The sequence below is a fragment of the Lygodium microphyllum genome, chromosome 22, assembly GCF_053477565.2.
Source record: "Lygodium microphyllum isolate KBCC chromosome 22, Lygodium_microphyllum_v1.1.10, whole genome shotgun sequence".
Classification (NCBI taxonomy): Eukaryota; Viridiplantae; Streptophyta; class Polypodiopsida; order Schizaeales; family Lygodiaceae; genus Lygodium; species Lygodium microphyllum.
The window spans coordinates 104,340,534-104,361,299 of NC_141156.1; positions in this window are offsets into that span (position 1 = coordinate 104,340,534).

Consider the following 20,766-nt stretch of genomic DNA (forward strand, 5'->3'; position numbering starts at 1 on the left):
CATATCCTCCTATTCCTACACACAATGAGAGCACAAGAAACCAAAAAGAGAGAGGATTCTTTCTAAGTCCTAAAAATGAAAGCAAATATATTGGTTTTATGCATAATAATGGGACTTTGATAGAGTCTTATGGAGTTTCCTTCTCTACCTCCATTGCTCAAGCTACTTCTTATGTACATGGCTTATACTTAGCTCTAAATTAACCATAATCAACCATGTCTCCCCAAATGATGATGATGATGATGATGATGAAAGTGAAGCAATGAGTAGAGGCTTCTCCTTCTTAGACCTTCATGCATTACCTGACTAGTTAAAAGCCCAAAAGGGGGAAAGATCAGCACCCAATTTGGGGGTGGAACCCTGATCCTAGATCCCATGCTTAAAATATTAAAAGTGAATGAAAGAGTTTATATGGATGTGTGCAAAATTAAGAGCCTTAATCTTCATCTACTTGCCTCCATATCCATCTTCTTGTGCAAACATGAGGAGTTAGGAAGAGTGAGGGTTAGAAAGTGTAAGTGAGGAACTTGGGAGAGTGAAGATTGCATCTCCTCTTGCATTTCTTCTTGTCATTTTGTCAAGGTAAGATAGTTGAGTGAGGATGTGTATGAGGAAGTAAGAGAGTTGAGAGTGAGGATGTGTATGAGGAAGTAAGAGAGAGTGTGTGTGAGGGATTGGAAGTGAAGAAACTCCTCTTCGTCTCCTCCTTCTCCTTCTTCTCTTTCTTCTCCTCTTTGGAGATCACTTGAGGCATAAAGTAGTAAGGGAAGGAATGAAGGGAGCACATCCAAGGAGCATCACTCAAGTCATGTGGACATCATCAAGCCGTTACTAGCATGGAGAGGTGAGAAGGTGGCCCGACTACAAACTCCCTTTGTTTACTTTCTTGCTTGCTTGTTGGGAGAGTGAGAGGAGAGTGAGTGGTTGTGAGATCGATGTTTAAGTCAACCATATGAGAGGTGATTTATTCCATGAGCATTTGGCCTCACTTTTGATTCTAATGGTTGGGTGGAATATTCTTGGTATTAGGGTTGTCAATTGGGTTATAGTTCAATGCTTTTGTGAATCAATAAAGCATCTTAGCTTGCATGTACTTCAATTTCTTTATGAATTAATAAATCATTTTACCTTACTAGACTCCATGCTCGTGCCCTTCACTACTAGGCTTTAGCTCAAACCTTCCTTTTTCTTGTCTACCTCCAAATGGGTGGCTTTACTCCTTGACTCTTTCACCTTTTTTTTAATTTCTTCTTATATTTTTGAATCTCTTGCTGAAAGTTGTTCTTTGAGTTGCATGTTCTCATCAATCTTATGTGCTTTCTCATGTGCATCATGTTGGTAAAAATACTTGTATATATCACCACTAACAAACTGACTAGATATATATCCCAGCATAATTTTTTGGCCATTACAATGTTTAGTGCTTTTGTTGGATTAGAGAAAGGATTAAAATTTGTGATTGAACATTTGGAATTGATCCATCCCATCATAGGTCAATGTGTTCGAGGCCTTCTACCATAATGTTTTCCTTGTTATTATCGAATCTTTTTTTTTTAATAATTGCATGTTTTTCCTCCAATTCCACATGAAGATGATATGTCCTTTTTTTAATAGACTCTTTATTTTCTATCATTGCATTATAGGTTTCCATAGCTCAAGTATTTGACTACAAAATAAATATGTACTTAAAAGCTTAGTTATATGCAACCAGCACCACGTAAGAGGTCATTAAAATGGTTTTCACAATAGGAGTTTTATCCAAGTCTAGCATGTCTTGTGTGTAACAGCTCAATATTTTTTTATCTATTGTTGGGACACATAGAATCAATTGCTCTAGGAAGCTTACATTCCCATAGTGGTGGAATAGGAGGCCAATGTGTTGAGATTGGGATTGAGAGATGAAGAACCGATATCCCAATCTTGCAATAGGCTTAATCCAAAACATGTGCAACTAGGATAGGATAGAGTAGGTGCATTTCAAGATTGATCAAATTTTTAGACTTCAAAGTGTGTGTGAAACAAGGATAAATAGATTTTGAAAATCCAAGAGCTCTCATAGTCACTTGAAAGTTCCCATAGTCATGCGAGTGCAACTCTCGTTTCAGTGAAGAGAAGCCAACTCGAGTGCTTGCACTCAACTAGAAGAAAATAAGAAAAGGGGGGGTCTAACACTTGAGTAGAATAAAGAGAGGTTTAAGGAGTAAGTGTTGGGTAAAACGGAAGTAGTTGAGTGAAAATCCAAAGGGAAGGATAGAGAGAGAGAGAGAGAGAGAGAGAGAGAGAGAGAGAGAGATCTTTAAAAAAAGGGCTTTTAAGAGTGGAATCCTACTTTGGAGTGAGGTCATGCATTTTAAATGAATATCTTGAGAGCATACCTAGAAGAATAACCGCCTACCAAAATTGATTTCTTGCCTCATTGAATTCCATGTCAAAAGGAATAAGGAGAATCTAATTGTCTCTCTTGAGTAGCAATGGAAGGTACACTCAAGCATTGCAAAGGGTCATGAGCCCACTTCAGTTGAGAGAAGAGAACTTGAATCAAAAGAAGGTTTGAAGAGGGACTTGAGAGCAAGTTACCTCAAGTGACAAGGAAGACTTGACCATGACAGGAGGCAAGACAAGGTAAGGGCTTGAGTAAACAAGAAGCACGAGACTTGTGTGCTACAGAGAACTGGATTCAAGGGTGAAGAGGGAACTCAAGTGCCAAGAAGGGTTGAAGTTCGTGAGAGAAAAGAAAGTCACTCAAGTTCTCTCACCAAGGGCAAGAGCACTTGAGTTGCAAGAGCATTTGAGAGAGACAAATAGTCGAGAAGGGGACCCTAGAGCAAGCCACGAAAGGCAATGCTGATAAAGGGAGAATCCCTAAAGCCATAGAAGGTGAAAAGTAGACTGAGGCAAGGAGGCAACTTCCTATGAAGGGAAGAAGGGAAGCATAAGCTAGGGGTTGAGAGAAGAGAGAGAGCTTGAGAGAGTAGAGGAATAGAAAAATGCAGCATCATAGGAAGAGGAGCAATAGGGCCAGACACCAATAGGAAAGGGGGTTGTGAAGAGGGAGAGTACACCTTAAGTGATTGTGTCCAAAAGAGCATTAGAGATCAAATTTCTTCCTTGTTCCAAGCACTATCAATATCTCTCTTTTGTTTTGAGTACAAAACTTGCTCTCCTCACATCAAAGTAGAGCAAGACATTAGGGTTCTTGCTTATATTGGACCCTTCATTTCATTACAACCTCTCATGTTGGTTATTATTAGGTCCAAGATTGGTTGACTCGCATTTCAAAAGTCCTCAAACAGTCATTATGTTTACTTTAAACTCAAAAATGGGCCTCCTAAGAGATGCCAACTCAACTTAGAGAGAGAATCCAAAAATTTCCAACAAAAAAGTAGATACTCTATTTTGATGTTTTGGCTTAAAATTTTATGTTTCTTTTGTCATCCCCGAATGAAGACATTGCATACTTTTAATGTTGGAGTAAGGATTGAAACATTCATGTAGAAAAGGCAAAATTTAATGGTTCAAGTCTCCAAAATTTAGCCATCTCATTAATATTTAAAATGGCAAACAAAAAGGATTTTTGAAGCCGACTTTCCCATTGTTTTTCATTTCACATTTGCTCACTTTTATTTCACATCTTGACTTGCATTTTGCACATTATCATTTTATTGCACTTACGATTCCCTACATTTTCAAAAAAATGGAAGAAGTAGGTCGTTGAAGAAGTGGATAACCAGAGAAGGAGAGAGGTGTAAATTATCAAGAATAAAAAATTTAGAAAGGGGGACAATAATTTCGATGAATAGAGCACTTGATCCTTCCATTAGGAAAGATGATTCTAAGGTGGTTTAGTGTACAATGCTAGAATAACATATTTTATTTTGAATCAATTGACGTATGTTTAAGCTTGCCATCTATGGGGAGGAAGTGAATGTTCATTTTGCACAATATTCTAGCTTTTTTAAAGGTGCCATGCATTTTAGATTGCCTTAGAGAACTTAATATTTTACATTAGGTCTTTCATGAGACTAAAGTGCTTGAGATCAACAGTGAGCAAACAAATGGAAAAATGCTATATGTAGAGAATATAACATGGAAAGGCATATGGTAGGTAAATCGTCCATCATTGCCAAATATAGTATTTAAATGTACGAAAATTTATACCAGTGCAAATTTACACCCAAAATTCATGCTATGCTATGGCGTTTGGAAAAATGATATATGTAGAGAATATAATGTGGAAAGGCATATGGTAGGTGAATCATCCATCATTCCCAAAAGAGCATTTAATTGTATGAAATTTTATACCAACGCAATTTTATACCCAATATTCATGCTTTGCTATGGCGTTTGTACAAGTAATCTAAAGACCTTGAAGTGGATGTATAATGTCTCAAAGAGTGCCAATTCTAAAATTTCATCTATATATTGCGTAAGCTCTACAAATGAGCTTAACAAGGAAGAGGTATTAGAAGAAAGTACAAGACAAACACATGAAGAACCCTAATTTCAAACCAGTACTCAACATTCCACTATGCATAGTTCACAATTGTGCAATGCATGCTCTTAAGAAGCTATTATTTCTATACATATGCTTTGTATAGACTCTACAACAATGCATTAAAAAAATGGAATCTATAAAAGCACCAAAAAAATTTCTCTTTGAAATTAGCTTGTGTGGAGGAAACATAAGTTCAAGAGGGATGAGAAATGATCAAACAATGGAAAAGATGTATCCATAAAGCCCTCCATAGAAGGTGTTAAAGGCAATAAGATTCCTATTTGCACCGCCTTGAGACAATGACCCTCTACCTCATCAATACGATAATAGCTATTATTGTGTGTGTGCGTGTGTGCGTGTGTGCGTGTGTGTAGAATTTGAATTGTGCAATCCCAAGGCAATAGTTATGTACAAGGGTTTGTCAAGAAACTTATAACCTTTACATTACATATTTAAGTTAGGATTGCTTTGTGCAAAGGTAGACCCAAGACATAGATACCAAAGTCAAAGGAACTTATTTTTTAGTGCTTTATCCAATTGTAAGTCTTAGAACATATTACAGCTTACGTTTGGCAAGGTATTTGATTATACTAAAACTTGATATGCTTTAGTAGAAAGTTTATTAGACTTGGGGCATAAAGACTCAATTAAGGTAATTGAAGAAAATATAGCTATGGATTGTATATCAATATTACCTTTGTGCCAAGGTATGTAGATACCAAGGTCAAAGAAAATCATTTCTTAATAGCCAATGGATTGTAAGTCATACACTATATTATGATTAAGTAATAAGTTGAAACAACTTAACAATTAATATTGATATCATTTAGTGTTAACTCTAGCAGACTTCATATGCAAATAACAAAGATTAGTTGTTAAGTCTTAGATAGACTTCAGATGTAGATACAAAGATTATTGGAAGAAAATAGAAAATATTTTTAAATCTTATTTAGGTCTAAGAGCTTAGTTTATCCTCATAAAAATATTAAATCATGTTAGTCTTATGACAACTTGAGATTCTTAACTCTAACATCACTTTATAAGACTAGACTTTTATGTTATGGCTAGATATGTAGGGTCTCAAATAAGAACCATATTAAAATAATTGAGGTCAATACTCTATCACAACCAACTCGTGTTAAAAGCCTTTCTAAAAGAAGATGGAACAAAACAAAACCACATTTCAAAACTATTTCTATTCACTTCATATCTTGATAAAAGACTGATACATACACTCTTTTAAGATCAATTCATTTATGGGATTGTCAAGAATATTTATACAGTATTCTTAGCCCTTAAATGCTTAGCTTTCATTTAGCATGGTGTTTAGGTCCCATGTCTAAATGGCTTGGTACTAAGGGATACTATAATTAGCACAATCATGCATTCTATTCATAGTAGTTACATAGATTGTACCTTCATAAATACTTATACAAAGCTTTGTGGCTATGTCCCAAGCCTTGCTTGACACAAATAGAAAAAAGGGTCACTTTATACGAGTGTCGCTCTTGAGATGTTATTGGCAGACATGAAGCTTCATGGAGGAGAGGTACAAATCATGCATGATAAAAAAAAAGTCAAACAACGAAATAGACATACCAAGAAAATTTTCTCTTGGAGGCGTGAAGACAAGATAATTCCTCTCAAGACCCATTGACAATAGGCGACAAAAGCTTACCAAACGTGGAAAATACCACAAAAAGACGCATGTAAGTAGGATTGAATTTGAGCAATGGAGAAGGTTGCACAACATAGTAAAGGATCATGAACCTCTTTCAAGACATGCAAAGGCAGAAGTGTGGCGTGTTGTGGATATCATATTCTAGATGCTGGATAAGGAGACATGGACAACTATAAACAAGAGGACATTTCAGACTACTCTAGATCTATTCAAGAAAGAGTTCCTAAAAGCATGGGAAGACATCAATTTCACACACTACATGGTAAGATAATTCTTTGGTTTCATACATGTTAGTATAAAATTTTCTTGTCTACTAAACGCTATTCAGAGACTAACCATTTATCTACAACACACCATACACAATCATATGCCATGTTTCATTGAAAAGTATGGAGATCCAAGTATTTGGAGCACACCAAGCATGGAAAAGTCCCATTACTTGGCACGCAATGCATATTTTAGGCATACCCAACATGGTGGCGGTAGTAGAAAAGCCAACAGTCTTTGTGAGCTATTCCAATGGTTTTACAAGAGGATATTGCAGATACTATGGATACAAGAGGAATTTAAATCATCAATCATTGCACAAGTAGTACGAGATGCTAGGATAAAGAAAGACAACAAGATCGAAGCATTCAAAAATTCAAATGCACTTGAAGGACTCACAAAATGGAGACAAGGTCAACACTATCACAATTGTTGTTGGGTTAGAATACAAGAGGAGACCTCTTAAATTGATGATACATTATAAACTTGATAACTATGATCACCCCAATGTATAATACATGCTTTTGACTGATAATACATTTGATGTTCTGGAGTTAGTGTCTACTTCTCCCTCTAATCAATCAGGTAGCCTCCATGTCATCCCTTGCTACCTATTCTAGCTATTCTCTCTACTCCCTCTCGGCTACCCTTCTCACGCATACAAACTCCTCTACCTTTGCTTGGTCTATTTCAATTGATGCATAACCTCTGCATGCCTTAGAACAACGGCACGATTTAGTTCTTCTTGTCCAGTTGCTGGCGCCCGTTAACTTCTTGTAGCGCTACCTCCTCGGCCCGTCGATTGTCAATGCTAGCCAATATACCCTGTTAAGGGACTAGGGTATACCGGTGAGTCACTATAACAATGCAATGGAATGTCTTGAAAACAAAGCAACACATGCACCTTACCTATCAATGCACATTGCATACATATAAATAAACATGAATAAGTCACTCTACTTACGTTAGGAATATCAAGAATTTGCCTGCATAAAAGTGAGGCATTCAGAGTTGTTCTCCATCCACAAGAGAACGTGTTTGATTGGACGAGCACCACAACCAGTTGTATTTGCATCGCGTCTGGCAGCCCCCCCTCCAAAACAGATGCTCGTACATCATCACAATTTTTTTTGCACAACTACAAAGACACCTTGATGTTACAACAAATGCATTGAACTTGCATAGAATGAAATAAATGAATATAGTGTTCAGGTTACTCACTATCTAAATCGACCATGGAATCCATTGGATCTCCCTGAATTTGCTAAAAATATTGTATTCATCTCAACCAAATACAACAACAAGCTCCAATGCTCACTAAGTTCATAGGGAAAAACAATTATTGGTAGCATGCTCGCTTAAGGCCTCTTAAAGATATTATTTGATAGTCACAACATACCTTTGATTATAGGCCATACAAATGATTTTAGCATCATCCAACCTGACAGGCCTCAACCAACCAAGTTGCTAGATGAACACTGTGCATCATGACGCAATGCAATGGAGAACAGAGAATCAAGAACAAAAACTTGTCTTTGATGTTCCTTTGCTAGAGACCACCAAATTGAACCTATACATAATAACAATTGGGCAAGTAATACTCAAGCATTTGATCAAATACTTATTAAACAAAAGACAATTGAATAGAATACTTACAACATTACCGCATGCACTACTATGTCTGTGGTTATCTGGCTTTCAAAATGCCGCATGCACTACACTTCCTGCAAGTCCATCGATAAAACCTCTCTGGCCCCCAGAATGGTAAAGCCACAATTTATAGAAGAAGAAGTGGAGGTTAGCATATTCTTGTAATCCTAGAGGCCAACCACCACCTCCGCCCTGAGCATGCTAATGATGCACTCGTCATTAATATCTTGGCGCTCTTCAGAGGGGCCGGCTCCTTAGTCTTATGGTTGGGTCATGGGCTTCGGCCATGGGATGGTTGGCCTAGGGCTCCGGCTATTAGGGCTCCAATTGTGGCTGGGACTTCAATTGCTGGGGCTCTGGCTCAACCATGGCGTGGGGCTCCTAGGGCTAGGGCTGCTCTTGCAAAACTTCCTCAACAAAAATCTACAATTCATGCCCTCTCTACGACCTTGTATTGAGAGGGTGGGATGCTAGATATGGTTCTTCGTTATGGTGCTCTAGATGGACAGGAGGGATCGTAAGGATGTCATGCATGTGAGAATCATGGATGGGAGGAGGCTCAAGCAGTTGATCATATCTATAGCAGAGTCTCCTGTTAGTGTCAAAGTCTCTTGCCATCATAGTAACCCTGTGTGCAAGTGCAGCAAGCGTGTAGGAATCCTCCATGAATTCAATCAAGAAATCTTCACATATCTCTTGGAGGGAAAGGAGGGCAGAGGTGGGCCACCGCATCCCTATTCTATGACACTTGCATATCTCTTTGACAACCCTCTAGAAAGGGAGCCTCGGGATTGCAGGCTGCATGTAGCATGAAATGTGCCTAAGCTAGTCAAGAACTTTGTGCACACTGTATCTTCGTCTCCTAGAATGAACCTATAACGTAGCATCACCTTGGTCTAATGCAAGGCTTTGTTATGGTTGGCCTTTTCGTCATGGTATCTGCAAGCATATGACAATAAGTCCTTGGGCCTTGCATCAAACTAAGAAGGTGTTGAGAGAGAGACAAAGAAAATGGTTGGAGCAACAAAGAAGAACCGTATGTTGTCATCTCTACTTTTTCCATATTATTCCATAACACATATATCAAAGTGAATACAACACTCTAAGGTCTACAGACCATTCACACACAGCCTAAAGTAACCAACTTATTTAATGACTCACACTTGCTAATACATCTAGGACATAGCTAAGACTCTATCAGTCACACACACGAGCTTGAAGTCTCAACACTCCCCCTCAAGCTCAAGATAAAACCCGTACACCAAGTAGCTTTCAAAATTGATTGAACTTATATTTACCCAAAGACTTGGTAAAGATATTTGCAACCCGTTCATCAGCCTTCACATGCATAAGGTCTACTTTCCCTGTAAGAACCATCTCTCTGATAAAATGGAAGTGTACCTCAATGAGTTTAGTCCTAGCATGACAAATTGGATTTGTTGCCAAGATTACACTATTGAGATTGTCACATAAGAAGGTCACTAGGACATCCACTTGTATATCCAAATCAGCCATAAGCTTAAGCAGCCATGAAATCTCACATGTTGCCAATGCAGCACCCTTGTACTCTACCTCAGTGCTAGAAAATGCAATCATAGGTTGATTCTTGCTGCTCCAACTAATCATCCCACTTCCAAATCCAAAAGCATAACCACTTGTAGATCTAGGATCATATGAGCATCCTGCCCAATCTACATCCGTGTATACTAGTGTCAAGGACTTATCTTCCATATAAAATAGCCCATAATCTACAGTGGACTTTATATATCTCTTAATCCGCCTAACAACATCCAAATGTGGCATTTTGGGCTTTTGCATGAACTAACTTATGAGTCCAACAGCATAACTCAAGTCAAACCTGGTGATGGTCAAGTAGATCAGACTTCCAACCATCTCCCTGTACATAGTGACATCATCAATTTCAGCTCCACTGCTAATGTCCAACTTGACATTCTGATCAAGAGGTGTATCCAGTGGTTTACATTCATCCATGCCATATTTCTTCAGCATTTCCATGGCATAGTGTTTTTGCATCAGCCATAAACCATTTTCAACCTTGATCACCTCAATACCCAAGAAATACTTCAATTCACCTAAGTCGTTCATATCAAATTTAGATTTTAGCATTCACATAACATGCTGTATCCCCAAGTCATCATCACGTCTGATTATCAAATCATCAACATAGATAACCAGTACTATTGTCTTTTTTGTAAACAGACTATGATCAGCCCTACTAACAATGAGTCCCCAAACTCCGCAAGTAATTACTAACCCTTGCATGCCAGGCTCTTGGATATTGCTTCATTCCATACAATGTTTTTTTCAGTTTGCATACATAATGCTAAAATTAAGGTGTACATGCCCTTCAAGCTGATCCATATAACATCCTCTGGTAAATCACCATTGAGAAACGCATTCTTAACATCCATCTGCTACAATTTCTAACCTTTAGCAGCAGCCATTGCGATCACTGTTCATATGGTTTTGATCTTGGCAACAGGGCTAAATGTTTCCTCATAGTCTAATCCATATTGCTGAGCATATCCTTTAGTAACCAGCCTGGCTTTATACCTCTCTACACTGCCATTCGACTTGCATTTAATCTTGTAGACCCATTTCCATCCAACGGTCTTCTTTCATTCTAGCAGCGGCACAAGATCCCATGTTCTATTTTCAGCCAAGGCAGATATTTCCTCATCCATAGCTGTGCATCAATTTTTATCCATCATTGCTTTAGCATATGTAGCAAGTTATTTGACCTCCATCACCTTTGTCATATAAGCATAATGCTTTGCAAACTAACCACTGAAAGTCAGCCTATCCACAAGGTACTTGACTCTTTATGAGTGTCTAAGTTGAGGTGTACTATCGATTCCTTTCTTTCATGAGGCGAAATGTACCAGTTCTACCTAGTGCCAAGTATATACACAGTCGGAATACCAAACTCATTGTCTAGACTATCAACCGAGTCATAGCCTGAAGTCATCATGACAAATGTCATCATGTCAAATGCATCCTCAATGACTTTTTCTTTCCCTTTGCCATCCATCACATCATATCTCCCCCTCACTGACAGTGGTATCAGTGGACGATGAGCCAGAGCTCCACAATCTCCCTATCCATGGAGATACCGTCATACCACTAGGGCCTGTCAATGCAGTACTTTGCTACGAATCAACTATAGAAATATGTGTAGAAGGAATATCTGATGGCACTGCAGCTAGTGATGCATACCAAGATGCCATCTCATTAAAAATAACATCTCTGTTGATTAGTGTCTCTCGAGTAGAGGGATCATAGCATTTATATGCCTTCTTCTCTGCAAATAACCAATAAAGACACACTTATATGCCTTCGAATCCAGGTTCTTCCTCCTCTTATCAGGGATGTGCACATAAGCAAGGCAATCAAATACTTTCATGTCACTTATATTAGGCTTGTAGTCATACAACTTCTCAAATGGTACCATATCATGAATACCTGCAGCGGGAGTCCTATTCAAGATATACATGGTTGTCATAACAGGCTTAGCCCAATAATAGAGTGGCATGTTCTTCTCATTCATCATTGCATGCGCAACTTCCATTAAGACCTTGTTTTTCTATTTAGCTACCCCATTGTGTTGTGGAGTGTAGCTACATGTAAGCTGTCTATGTATGCCATTTTCAGCCAAACAAACTGATTTGACACATAATCCCCACCACTATCAGATCTCAAACAAGAGATGTAGCAAATAAATTCATTTTCAACCTATTGCTTAAATTGCTAAAAAACAATAAACAACTCATCCTTTGTTTTCAGTATATAAACCCAAGTATAGCGACTGAAGTCATCAATGAATGTCCAATAATACCCAAAGCCTTCCATAGATGCATTATGGGTTGGCCCCCACACATTAGAGTGAACCAACTGCAATGGTTGCTTACTATTTCTTACATGCTTGACAAATGGCAACCTTGTATGTTTACCAAACTGACAAGTATTGCAAACATGACCAATATCTGTGTAGACAAACTTGGGTAGACATGTAACCAGCAGTTTCTTTTGCATCATTTGTAGCCGCTAAAGATTAACGTGCCCACTCTTTTATGCCATATTTCTAAATCTCTAACTGTGCTAGAGCCATCGAAAAACATGGTTGATTTCAAATGTGACAAAGTCTCTTTTATGCCATATTTCTAAATCTCTAACTGTGCCAGAGCCATTGGCAAACATGGCTGATTTCAACTATGGCAAAGTGGCATCAAGAATAAACATCCTGCCATTCCTATGACCACAAGCAATTAATTTGCAGCCATTACCAAACTCCTCAATGAAGCAACCATGCTTATTAAATGTAACATGAAAATTCCGCTCAGTCATCTGGCCCATAGACAATAGATTTTTAGTAATTGACGAGACATGTAGTACATCATGTAAATTCGTCTTCTTGCCATCATGGATTACCAAAGGCACTTTGTCTTTATGTTCAATGCTATGTTACATGTCATCCCCTGTGCATACATAGCCATTCCTCTCAAACACCATGTCAAAAAACCAGTCGCCATGAGGAGTCATATGATTCGATGCCCCCGAATCAATATACCAAACAACATCCTCAGTAAACTTCTCAGCAGCCCTGTCTTTCACATATGTCATGGCAAATAGTCTATCCCCACCAGAAGCATCATGCGTCTATAGACTGGACGATGCATAATGACCATGCCGCTTGCCCTTTTGATTGCCCTACTCCTTCCAATAGTCCTTGGCAATATGACTGTATTTTCCACAGTAGTGACAATACTTATCCTTATTAGGATTGTCAGATGGACACTGTTTCTGCAAGGAGCCTGTGCCTCCAGGGCTAGATTTCCCCCTGCCTCTAAAATTTCCACCTCCTCTTGCATTTGAACCCTGCTTGTTATTATGACCATAAGATACTATCACCAAGTCCCAATATAACCAAATCCCAATATTCTTTACCTATCAAAAAATTCTCCATGAGGAACTTCCATATGGCATAATTATTGCTATTAAGATTTTTCCCCACTATATGGGTTATATTGTCTGTTCTGTCTACATTTGCCATGTTAGAAACAATGCCTGACTACCTGCAAACCAAGGCTTCTTAACTGATCACTTTCAGCCTTCCAATGCAATGATATTTTTTAGCATCAACCTCTATTCAAATCAGTGTATTTCAATACATGAATTTATCAAAGACATTCACAACCAAGTGATATAAGATATAGGTACATTAGTCAATACATAGATCATGTTGCTGCTGTAAATTCTATAAAATTCAACCTCACTACCGCTAGATTTACATGCAGTCTAAAATTTGCAAACTGTAAATGACCATCAATTATTTCATAGCCAAAAAAGAGATGTATGCATGTCATACATGCTTCAAAACATCCAAAAATATATGTATTTCATGCAAGAGTCCATACATAATCATATAGGCACTATTCAACATATGTACGTCAAGTACAAGTGTCAAATGTCATGCTTGTAGATTGCAGTCAGCCAATACATAGCTCATCAACCAAGGTTTATTCCACCTAAAAATATCCCCAAACCACTTCATACATGTACTATTGTGTGTAGGGATCAATACATGACCATACAGACAACCATAGACACTCTATCTTCAACAGACAATGTCATAGAATGCATTCCCTGTTTGTAACCAGCCAAGATAATATCAATGCATTTGCTTCCAACTTAAACTTCATCTTTCATGAGCATTCAATGCTCATCTCAATCCTCCAGACATTCAGCAGACATATGCCATGCCATACTCTTGACAGAAGCTAACCAATGTTGTGTAATGCTTCAAGACCAATGAGTGCTTGTCCACAGTTTTATGATTGTTTTTAGCATGTCATACACTTCCAAATCTGAGTATTTTCTTCAAGAAATTGCAACTCAAATGCATAAGTCACAATACATATGTCTTCCAGGATGTATCTACACTTCAATGGAGCCAAGAATGCATGTTAGATAGCTTCAATGCTTCAACCAAGATCCACTGTATGCTGTATATTCACTGTTTACAGCAATTCATTCTCTATTCTAGGTTTGCGTACCTGTGCATAACCTTCATTGATTACCAGTCATGGAAAACAATTGGATAGTAAGTGCAATCACATGATGCAGCCTAGGGGTGTATTCAACAAGTCTTCACCACACTGATGATCAGTGCTCTCTTTAATGTAGTCAATGAAGCCTCAAATGCTTCAGCCAAGACCCAGACAACCTCTCCTTCAAGCAAGATGAAATACTTTCAGCACATACCTTGTAAAACAACAATGGCAAGCAGCTTGCTATTCACAAAAATCCTTGGTCTTTAGTCTTCAAGTCTTCTTCCAAAATGCTATCCACCACAGAGCCCATTCATGGCTCTAATACCATGTTGAGAGAGAGACAAAAAGAATGGTTGGAGCAACAAAGAAGAACCGTATGCTCTCATCTCTACTTTTTCCATATTATTCCATAACACATATATCAAAGTGAATACAACACTCTAAGGTCTACAAACCATTCACACACAGCCTAAAGTAACTAACTCATTTAACGTCCCACACTTGTTGATACAGCTGGGCACAGCTAAGATTGCCGATCACACACACAAGGTTGAAGTCTCAACAGAAGGGAGGTCATCACGGGGCGAGAGGGGCACAATCGACGGATTGAGGGGCCTCTCTCACGTTGTGATGGCCCAAAGAAGGGAGGTCATCATAGGGCGAGGGGGGTGCAATCGACGAATTGAGGGGCCTCTCTCGCATCATGATGGCCCAGAAGGGGAGGTCATCACGGGGTGAGGGGAGTGCGGTCGATGGATTGAGGGGCCTCTCTCGCACCGTAATGGCCCAGGAAGGGAGGTTATCATGGGGCAAGGGGGGCTTGGTCGACGGATTGAGGGGCCTCTCTCACACCATGATGGCCCAAGAAGAGAGGTCATCATAGGGCAAGGGGGGCGCAGTTGATAGATTGAGGGGCCTCTCTTACACCGTGATGGCCCAAGAAGGGAGGTCATTACGGGGTGAGGTTGACGGATTGAGGGGCCTCTCTCGCACTGTGATGGCCCAAGAAGAGAGGAAGTGAGACAGAGAGTAATGGAACCCTACTGCAAAGAAGACAACTAGGCTTGGAATATGAAAGGCTTAACATACCTTGGTAGACGAGAAGCTTTGCGTTCTGACAATGAACAATTCGAAGATGTAGGGACGAAGTGGTAGAGGACCAAGCGAGCAACACAAACACAAAGAGGCAGGGAAACGAGGTGAGCAACATAAGCACAAAAAGGCAAGGAATATGCAACAATACAAAGAAGTAACTTACATTGTGCCTATTGTTTTAAAAAATTAAAAATTAAAAAAATCCAAAACCACTCATCAAACGACAAGCCCAAAACTAGTCTTTCGAAATTTCTTGTACCTGCAAACGAACCTTTGTGACATTAGGGTTCCTTGATTCTCTTTAGAAGGGGAAAGGGAAAGTTTGTTCATCATGATCACATCCTTAGTTTCAAGCTGATTAGCAAATTCAATGTCCATTTCTTGTGTTTTGTCTACAAACTCGTCCTATTATGTGCTTAGTTCTAAGCCTATTATGCACATTCCATATTGATTCTGATTCCTATTATGTGCTTGGTTCTGAGCCTGCGTGCATGGTTAGTATGTCTTGCTACTAAGAGTCTTGCCATGGACCTTCCTCATGGCACTTTGTAAAAAAAATTCTTTTAATCAATTTTTGTTTCTCTAATTTTTTAATAATAATAATAATGAATGAGCTTCCCTCGGGGCCGTGGTCCGTAACAAACTTGATGCCGGTCATTTCAAGTGGTGTTAAATGTGAACAGTACAGACACACTTCTCAACAAATCAATCTCGTGAGTCATGTTCCTCCATCCTCTCCACGCTATCGTATGCGGTTGGCTGTGACAAACCTCGCATCTTCTTCTGGCAGTTGGGTTTGACGAACCTTGCGTCTTCTCCCTACTTTCTTTTCTCTTGCACCTCTTGTCTTCTACTTGCTTTCCTTTTTATCTCATAACAAGGTATGCTTAATCTTCCCTTACTGGTCACAATGGTGTATGACGATGGCCCCTCTCGTCGCCTCTTGTCTTCTCCTATCACAAACCAAAAGCAATCCCTCTTACACCTCTCATCTTCTCCCTACTTTCCTCTGTCTGTCTTTAGGTCATTTGGGGGATCTTTGCCTTTAGGTCAAAATATTTACACCACCGAACTAGGAGAACTCTTTGGTGCAATAAGGGGATTAGTTGGTAGTCCTTACGCCTTGCACTAGTTAGTCCTTGGGCCTCACTCGCACTGTTCTGGCTCATTGGCCTTCAACACTTCCATCACAATTAGCATGGGTCACAACGGTGCGATAGAGGCCCCCCTAGGAAGGTCCTTGGGCCTCACTTATGCCATTCTAGCCCATTGGCCTTCAACATGCCCAACACGATCAGGATGGGTCACAATGGTGCGATAGAGGCCCCCCTAGAAAGGTCCCTCGACCTCACTCGCACCGTTCTGGCCCATTGGCCGAAGTTCCTTTTTTGTTATTTTCTTGAATTTTTTTTCTTTGGTACTTATTTTCCAGATTCTTTTACTAATATTTGGTTCCTATTTTCTTGAGCCCCTTTTTTAGGAGTTGTGATCAAGTAATGGCCCGAAGTTTGTTGTTCAACATCGTTCTTCTTGCGAATGATGAGATTGCCTAAGAGCTTCTAGAGAGGGCAAGATTTTATAAAATTTTTATAGAGCAAGTGTTGTGCTTAGAGCATAGACCTCTCTTGTATGTTTACGAGAGATTCTTCATTAGAGCATGTATTAGCATTCGATGCCTTTGAGGACTATGAACTTGGGCTCAAAAGTCTGACTGCATCGAGTGTTGTGCTGGATGGAGTGACTTATGTCCATCTAGGGCTTTGGTCATCAGATAGAGCAAGTGCAAGAAAGCTTAGAAGGAATTTGGAGAAGATCTCCTCGTAGGGCATAGTGTGCATGGAGAGTTGTCCCCTACATTTGAAGAAATGTTGACTTGTTTAGTATAAGTATGGGTTTTCGTGTTTTTTGCACCTTCAGCTTCGAGAGAGGAAGAGCGAGCCTTGGCATAGGTAGCGACCCTATGGTGCCGAGATTCGATGTGGATGCCCCAGGAAAGGGTAAAGAGATAGGTGACAAGTCTCAAGGCCTTCCTTTATCATCCCTGTCAAGCTTCAAGGTGGGCCCAGAAAATGAAGAGTTTTTTCTTTTAGTGGACATTACGCAACAACTAAATATGCATGAGGACTACTGTCTTGTGGCATTAACTGAATTCAATAATACTGATATTGGTTTCGTTGCAGATGAAGAAGATAAATATTTCTTGGCCGACTTAGAAGTCAAGGAGGGGGACTACAGGACAGGAAAACAACTGCTCACACAGTTTTTTTAGGAGGCTAAGTCACAAGAGAGCCAGTTTCCCCCTGAGATAGAGGCTGCTCAAACTGCAAAGCGTTTAGGAGTGTTGGACATGGACAGGATCCAAGAGAGAGAAGCAATACCAGACATTGGGGGGAGAATCCTACTGTGGTCAAGAAGAGTGCTAGAAAACAATGAGAATCATCTGATAGTGTGTGTTCCTTTTGTCTTAGTGTTAAGTGGTTGTTATTGCTATGGCATTTTTCAATTTTGATATGTTTGATTTCCAACTTCTCATTTGAGAAGATGATTTCATTAAAAGAGCTAGAGGAAGCAGGTCAATAGGTAGTGCATCCTCATCTTCCTCCAACTCAAAAGAGACCAAAAAGGGTTCCAAGTCGGCCCACTATGTGGGACGTTTCAATCATAAAAAGGTAACAAGTCGTATGTACACATGTACATATACACAATTGAGAGACAAATATCTATATACATATTATTTGGAAATGTTTCCTTACAAGCATATTTTCTTTTCTTGTTTTTTGACAGATCATAATATTTCACAAGGATTTCTCTCCAGACAATGCAATGCTACCTGTTTTTGCATTGAAAGTAGTTTCGAGGTATTTGGGTGGCTATTCTGTTGCAACCAATGCCAAGAAGGTAATATTGATAGGAAAGCAATTTGCTTTACGAGTTTTTGGTATAGGACATGGATGCTAGGTGCTTTGAATGCCATATTATTTGTCATATCGGGTCAATCTATTGCAGGGGGGATGACACAAGTCATTGGGAGAAATATGGACTCTCTTTTTTGCCCCTTAAGGAGTGAATAAATAAATACATGCCTAACCAATGAGAGCTAGGACTCTAGATTCATGTAACATGAATCTTCTAGCCATATCTTGGCCCAAATCTTCCCTCAACAATAAAAGAAGAAAAAATGTGGGGAATACAATGCTGACACTTCTTGAAAGTTTGTAACTTGAATTTTCATTTTCTTTTTTTTTTATGTTTGACTTTTCATTTCTTCCCTTTTTAGTTTCCCCCTCTTTCTTAGGCAGAACTGAAATTTATCATATCTCTTTCCTCGCTTCTTTCCTGATGAAATTTTATAGCCTCATTGTTGCTTGCCCTATCTATAACCCTATGAAATTTCATTTCCTCTACACAAACACAAGCGGGTTTCACATTTTTTACGAGAGCAAAGCTTGTTCTACCAAAGCCTTAAGATTTTCTTCACAAAACTTTATAGGTATATTGTTCTCTTCCATGGATGTTCTATGGTTAAGTTTTATCTCATTTGGATAAACCTTGTGCAAGTTATGTGCATTCATTAACATGTAATTTCTTTTGTTTTGGTACTCTAGGAGTCTCTTACAATCAAGAACAAAGATCTTTTGAACACTCAACTTCTTCTTCAACATCTTATGATTTCTTTGTAAACAAAGTTACAGCATGTTGTCTAGTTTTTTTGCTGCTCCATAGTTAAATTTTATCTCGTTTGGACAAAATCTATGCAAGCTATATGCATATTGAGCTTTTCTTTTTTTTTAAAACTCCAAGAGTCTTCGAGGGTGGAGAACAATAATTTTTTTAAAACTCAACTTCTTCAACATCTTTGGGCTTCTTTGTAAAGAGAGCCACAGGTATATTGCCACTTTTTTATATTGCTCCATGGTTAAGTTTCAACTCATTTGGACAAAGGTTATATGTATACTTTGACTCGATATTTCTTTTGTTTTTGTACTCTAGGAATTTGTCAATGAAGGAACAATGGTCATGTTATAAGTCAACTTCTTATTCAACATCTTTGGCTTCTTTATGAAAAGAATTGCAGTTACAATGTTTTTTTTAATTGCTCCATTTAAATTTCATTTCATTTGGAGAGAACATTTGCAAATTATACACATGCTGATAGGTAACTTTTCTATTTGGTTATCGTAGATGTCTTCACGGAGGAAAAACATCAATAACATACATGCAATGGAGGTCTTCAATAGGAAATATAGTGGCGGTAATTTGATTTGTGATAAGTACTATAAGTTGGATTGGATTTTGATGCACCCAAGTACTCGAGGGAGTTTCAAGGTTAGGTGTAAGGATGTTGCAAACCCTAGCAAACATTGGAAATGTAGAATTTTAGAGTTTAGAAAAGTGTTTAATGGAACAAGTACAGTAACAGAAGTATTGATCCAACATGTTTATACGCAAAAACAAATCTCTATACACAATAAGAACTACATTACAAATTATAAACAAAACGGTAAGTTTTTAAATTTCATCATTGTTAATTATTTTGCATCGGAGTTGTTTTTAAAAATCTATGCAGTGTTCTAATTCAATCTTGTTTTACTAATAGCTCTATATCCATCAACTTTGCATGAATGGCAGAATGTGGAATGTTTGAGCGGCAAGATACATGTTTGGTATGAAGACATAGGTTCTTTGATCTATGATAATAACTTTGCAAGTCAACTTGCAACTCAAAATATCTTCTTTTATAATTCATTGTATGTAGTAGAAAGCCAGATATTGTAGCATGTCCCATTGCCGCCACTATCTAGTGGTGAATGGTTGATTGGTAGTTTGGAGTTGTCAGGAGCATATAAGTCCAAGATAGAATCTGACATCAATAGTGCTATGAAATCCACTATATGCTCCAAAGATGTGGATCTTAGTTGGTTAATTCCATTCTTATTGTTTGCAGATTTGTTTGGTTCATCTGATGTTCTAAAAAAAATAAAGATTACTTATCAATGCAAGTGTCCATCCGAGGAATGGATGAGTCAACTATTGGGTAAGTCTTGGCAAGTCAAAATAACACATTTTGATGAGATGATTGAGTGCAGGGTCAACCAATTTGATCTCACATTCAAGTAAATCTTTTTTACTACTTTGAATGCCTTGATTTAATTGGCATAGGTCTTGCTTAGATGAATTGTTGTGTTATTCACATTTAATTACCATTAGTTTTGTTTTTATTACATGTATTTCATCGCTAGATAAACTATGTGCATTCACTTTTGATATAGAAGATGGTGACTTTTACGAGGGGAGTGGATCAACTTGGATCAAGATACCCGAGATAAGACACATAGAGCTCTCATAGATGTGGTTATCTTATGGAATGGTCATAATCCTTTTGTGGTCACAGTGCAGAGAGCCATTGGATCATTTATTTTCTAAGACAAGAAATCCAATTAATATCCAATGAGCCCCTATGTAGCTTCTATTTCAAGTTAGATCATAGAAAATTCAGGATTCGTAGT